The sequence below is a fragment of the Petromyzon marinus genome, chromosome 55 (assembly GCF_048934315.1).
Source record: "Petromyzon marinus isolate PM22_M1 ecotype Great Lakes invasive population chromosome 55, UKy_Petmar_22M1.pri1.0, whole genome shotgun sequence".
NCBI lineage: Eukaryota > Metazoa > Chordata > Hyperoartia > Petromyzontiformes > Petromyzontidae > Petromyzon > Petromyzon marinus.
Genome location: NC_133721.1, coordinates 6,422,975 through 6,429,047, shown reverse-complemented (window position 1 = coordinate 6,429,047; position 6,073 = coordinate 6,422,975). Strand labels below are relative to the sequence as shown.

The following is a 6,073-nucleotide window of genomic DNA, read 5'->3' as shown; positions in this document are numbered from 1 at the left end:
TGGGGAGTCGTGGCGCTTGCAGAGTTGCTCCGAGACCGTGGCACCATATGAACATCAGCGCTGATGAGCCTCAGAAAATTAAAACCGGTCCAATTTTTTTCATTTCTTGCTTGAACAAATACTGCTGGCGGGAGAGAATGGATACAAAGGAAGACGCAACAACCAAGAGAACCAAATGTTACTTGACATTACTTTTAATTTATCGGAACCGATTCAGAACTCCTCTGATCGATGGCGATGTGGGGTGGATGAACATTGATATATCCTGTTATCGGGGATTTTTCTTTTTACGGATAATAGGATTACTTTTTCACGCAATATCCCTGTATCCACTGTAAAATATATGTAAGGACAACAGAAATCCGGTTATATAATGCGGGGCGGAGGGGAAATGCGTTTTAATCACGTACGTATGTTGAACTTCTTTTGCTCCGAATGTAGCTATCCGTGTTAATCGGAGGTGTGGGACAGTAAGAATGGGGATGTGGACAATAGGAGTTATCCTCTCATCTCCAAAATAGTTATAATTATTCAGAGTTCTAAGAATGTATCTCTCTAATAGCTGTCAACCCATACGGTTTACCCGTATTCTTGTACAGGGAAATTGAGTTTTCAGGTCCATACAGTGTACAGCCGTTTCAATACGGGCAACATTTTTTTCCATTTGATTGTTTCTCCCTTGTGATGGGACTTTGTAGGATGAACGTTGAGATTTATAAGGGCACATGGTGACCAATAAGGTCTGAATTTCGATTTAAAGCTTTCGTGACTGCAATGATTCATCTTCTTTGGTTCTTTCGGTAAAGTCACGTAGAATGAGAATAAAATAATAAATTTATCAAATAAAATAACACAATAATTGAGGCTTAAAGGCCGTGATCTGAACGTGGCTCTTTCACTCCAGCACTGTCCTACCAGACAGTCTCGTCCCTTCACCTGATGAAGGCCGCTTGTGTTGTGGCCGAAACGTCGTGAGAATATTATTGTGTTATTTTATTTGATCAATTTATTATTTTATTCTCATTCTACGTGACTTTACCGAAATAACCAAAGAAGAAGGTCTGAATTTGTCTGTAATAAGATAGAGCACTGATAAGGGGTTGACAGATACGTTAATCGGGGGTTGAGGGACAAATATAATGGGGATGCGGATAATGGGAGTTATCCTATCTCCAAAATAGCTTTAATAATTATTAAAAGTGCTCTGACGGTATCACTCTTATCCAGCCCCTTTTCAGTGCCTACCTTATTCTTTGGTTCTTTCGGTAAAGTCACGTGACTTTACTGAAATAACCAAAGAATATGAATTCCTGCAGTCACGAAAGCTTCAAATCAAGATTGAACCAAAGAATATGAATTCCTGTAGTCACGAAAGTTTTTAATCAGTGCCCTAGCTTATTACAGACCAATTCAGACCTCATTGGTCACCCCGTGCCCTTATAAATCTCAACGTTCAGCCTACAAAATCCCATCACAAGGAGAGAAACATAAAAGTGACATTTTAAAAATGTGCCCGTAACTAAACGGCTGTACGCCGCATGGACATGAACACTCGGACATGAACACTCAATTCCCCTGTACAAGAATAGTGGGTTAAATCGTGTGTTCATAGTTCCAATTATTTTGGTATAGCCCTGTGAGCCATTCGGCTCTGGAATCGGGTGCAACCGCAACAAACATAAAACAAAAACATGAACAAGAAAACATCTTAAAGTGACTATGTGATTGTTGTTGTATATATAGGTGTTATGAAAATTGATGAAAATAATGAAAATTAAATGAAATTTGAGATTTGCATAATTTATCCGAAATTATGTTAATTGGTGTAATTATGCGCATAAATTATGCTGATTCGAGAGATAATCGTATTAATTTATGCGAGTGGGCGTGGTTAGGATAATGCAGGTCGTTATGGATTATCAGGTCGAGCCTCGGTGACTAGGATTGTGTTATGAATTGGAATGACGCAATTAATCGTATGCAGTGACGCAGGCGTTGTGAGCGTGAATGAGAGAGAGTCGATTCGACTCTGCTCTTTAATTCCGTATTATCGATAAGGATACGATTACTCTCGATTGAACATTACGAATTATGTGTGTTATGGATTATGTGTGGTGATAGTGTGCTTATGATAGGTCCCCAGGATTCAGATCTCATACGCAGAACAATGTTATGCAGAATTTCAGGAAGAATCACACACAAACCTTATGCTTTAATCAATTTTATTTTCTAGCTAACTTTAATTTTTGGATAATATGAAAACTCAATCTCGGGATTTTGGAATTTCAACTCAGCGTGAACATGATACCATCACGATTACGTTGTTTCACCTCGATAGCGGCACCTGTGGTTAATTCCCGACGCGTAACGCAATCGATCGGTTGTTGAGAGAGAGATTAAAAACATGCGAACTATTCTATCAAAACCTTAACCTTATAATATGCGAACTCGTATTCTTGAATGATTACACAACACGGCACTCGGTCTTTGATTCGTATCCAATCCTTAACACATTCTGATATGCGAAATTATTATGCTTGAAATCGTCAGCACAGTACCACGGCGATGTTCGTTCATTGATTCATCAACGATTATGCAATTAAAGCGTTCGACTGAAATAATTCTGATTGCCTCATCAACGTAACTCAATGGGTGGCGATGTTTTTCGTTATCAGCTAATAGTTGACGCAGTTATCATGAGTCTTGTATGTTTAATGGGAGGGTTGTTGATTTCTTGCGTTGAGCAAACGCCTAGGTTGATTTCCTTGTCAAAAAAAATTGTTTGTTCGTTGTGTAGCGGTGGGGGAGTGAGGAGGGGGGAGAGTGTGGGGGGGCATACGAACGACTGCCAGTTTCTGTCCACCGCTGGCTGGATGAGTCAGCACGACGCTCGCCGTCGTCGCGCCGATGGGTGTTGAGTGCAGGACCGCTGCCCTCTCAGCCCTGGTGACGCGAAGTTGCGCACTGTAGCACGCTGGTGGCACGCTGTTGGCACGCGCTGGTGCTGATGCTGGTGGCACGCTGGTGGCGCGCTGTTGGCACGCGCTGGTGCTGGTGCTGATGGCACGCTGGTGGCGCGCTCCCTCTCCTTGAAGATGCGCGAACGCGCCCGTGCTGATTCGCTGATAGCAGTTTCTCTCCACTGCTGGCTGAGCTGCTGCACGCTCTTGCTTGGCGTTGCTGGCCGCGCTCTTTCTCCTTGAAGATGCGCGAACGCGCCCGTGCTGGTTCGCTGACAGCAGTTTCTCTCCACTGCTGGCTGAGCTGCTGCACGCTCTTGCTTGGCGTTGCTGGCCACGCTCTTTCTCCTTGAAGATGCGCGAACGCGCCCGTGCTGGTTCGCTGACAGCAGTTTCTCTCCACTGCTGGCTGAGCTGCTGCACGCTCTTGCTTGCCGTTGCTGGCCGCGCTCTTTCTCCTTGAAGATGCGCGAACGCGCCCGTGTTGGTTCGCTGACAGCAGTTTCTCTCCACTGCTGGCTGAGCTGCTGCACGCTCTTGCTTGGCGTTGCTGGCCACGCTCTTTCTCCTTGAAGATGCGCGAACGCGCCCGTGCTGGTTCGCTGACAGCAGTTTCTCTCCACTGCTGGCTGAGCTGCTGCACGCTCTTGCTTGGCGTTGCTGGCCACGCTCTTTCTCCTTGAAGATGCGCGAACGCGCCCGTGCTGGTTCGCTGACAGCAGTTTCTCTCCACTGCTGGCTGAGCTGCTGCACGCTCTTGCTTGCCGTTGCTGGCCGCGCTCTTTCTCCTTGAAGATGCGCGAACGCGCCCGTGTTGGTTCGCTGACAGCAGTTTCTCTCCACTGCTGGCTGAGCTGCTGCACGCTCTTGCTTGGCGTTGCTGGCCACGCTCTTTCTCCTTGAAGATGCGCGAACGCGCCCGTGCTGGTTCGCTGACAGCAGTTTCTCTCCACTGCTGTATGACTCACTTTTGTTGATACATCGCGACTCAGCGATCCTCGCTACTCAGCGAGGCTCGGAGCCAGCCGCTCCATGCGACTGCTCGTCCTGTGGACGTCTTGACTCGCTGATCTGTCTTGACTCTTGACTTAACTTCACTGACTTTTGAAAATGCGGCTGACCGTTATATTCAAAGACAATTCTCTCTGCGCAGTGGAAAAGGGGGGGGCGGGGTCTGTGTGTGTGAGTTCGTGTGTGTGTGTGTACAGATGGCTCCTGCGATAACGATCTGTTTGCCCTGGCGTGAAATTCCTCTCTCGCGCTCTTCGGGAGAGACAAAGGTGGTCGGGAGCACCTATCTCTTTATACTTTCGACTTATATTTCTCAAATACCATTTGGTCCCATGTTCGCCACGACTCGTGTTTGTAACTACGTCCTCCCGACACCTCTCGGTTTACCGAGGTTCGAAATGTTATGATGGAATTATTAAAAAGAAAAATAATTTTCATCCTGAGTTTAAGAGGTCCGTTTCCAGATTGTTGGAATCCATATCCCTTGGTTCTGTAAGGTTCTATAATGGAATATCGTTTAAGGTTAACACATTATTGTTAATGTTATTTTGCAATTTCTTTAAAACTTGTTTGTCTGGTTGCCGTGTGTGGGGTGGGGTGTGTCTCCTCATCAAACACGGCTGGCTTTTCCAGATGGCCCCTTGTGATAAGGTGTAATTCCTGCTTCTCCGCGCTGTGAGAGAGACAAAGATGGTCGGGGTTGCTTGGGATATTGTTTAAACTCTTTCGTAAGTTTGCCCGTTCGCCTCATTCCTTCTCGATAACCTTTGATGTGACTCGGTATTTTGTCTCCAAGCTTTGTTTTAACAGTAAAAGTATTAAAGGTGAAAATCATTTGATAGCGAATTAATTATTGGATAATAATTCACTGATGTATCTGGTGGCCTGGTCTTGATTGGAGTGAGCGCGATGACCGCTAACTTTAGCTCATTCTTGTTATTGCATTTTAAATTTGAACCGTTGTTTAAAAAAATAGTTTAACCCGTGGGCGTCCTCATTTCTGGCTTGCGGGAGGGCTTCCCTCTGCTTGACCTCCCTTAGGGCACATCAAACTCTTGTTCATCTGGAGATCTTCGCAGATAGCTGCTAACATCCTCGCCTCGAGAGTTTTATTATTTCTTTATTTATTAATAGCCTGTTTATGGCCGACACCTGGTTTTTTGTGTGCCTGGCTTACGGGTTTTATTAATTATTTTGTTTCGTTTGTTAAAAAAAAATATGATATATATAATGGCAAATATTATTGTTAATATCAATTTTGGAAAAGGCTCATATACAACATTGTGCAAACAGAAAATCCAGGAAAAAAACATCAAAATATTCCTGAAATAGCACCGTACACCAACGCTGTGCAAAAATCCCAGTGGGAAGCAAGTCAAACAACAACAACAAGCACAAGGCAACTAAGATTAAGGCCATCAGTCTAACTCCGTACTACAATAAACAAAAACATGGCCAAACAAAAAAAACGTTTTCGAAATCACCAAAACAAAGCCATAAATGCAATGATCATAGGGACTGTGACCGAATTTTTTTTTTTACAATAAACTACATAAATAACGTGTGTTGAATAAGTTCTGTTGATCGGAAGGCGCGGGACAATATGAACGCGGATAATCGGAATTATCCTCTTATCTCCCGAATAGTAGTTCTAAGAATCATTCAGACTTATAAACACACAAAAAAATATCTATCTATCTATCTTCCTGTTATCCGCAATTGCATTGGTTGCGTTTCTCAGGCTTCAAACCCTTCAAGCCCCCACGTGGACTTAAAGGGCCGCGGCCGCGTACAAAAGGCAGTCGACGCCTATGCACATTCCGCCCTGCAGACCACTTTGTTACACATTCTTAAATATCCGTTGCTCAAGCTCCTCTGACGACGCGAACAAAAAGGCGAATTGCGCAAGTCGTTGATTCTGTCGCGGGGGGGGGGAGAGCCTGGAGTGGAAGAGAGGCCGGGAAGAGGAGATACGGAGGAGATCGCCGGTGGCTTGGGTGGGGGGGGAGGGGCGGGGTGGGGTGGTGCCTCGCCGGGCCGAGGTGCGCCGCGCCCGGTAGGGAATCTAGGAAAGTGGCGTGGTGCCTTTAATGGTAGGGCCT

General features: G+C 45.2%; 1 protein-coding gene across 8 annotated transcripts in view; it reads left to right on the top strand.

Annotated features, from left to right (window-relative positions):
• The first annotated feature begins 5,720 nt into the window (after positions 1–5,720).
• YEATS2 (YEATS domain containing 2) overlaps positions 5,721–6,073 on the top strand; it is a 66,497-nt gene continuing 66,144 nt past the window's right edge. For 6 of the 8 annotated variants that reach the window (XM_032975168.2, XM_032975167.2, XM_032975165.2 and 3 more), the window contains exon 1: positions 5,721–6,027. The gene's annotated coding sequence lies outside the window, so the exon portion shown is untranslated. Of the gene's footprint in view, positions 6,065–6,073 lie in introns of all 8 variants that reach the window. The other 2 variants (XM_032975164.2, XM_032975161.2) reach the window with 2 other exon arrangements.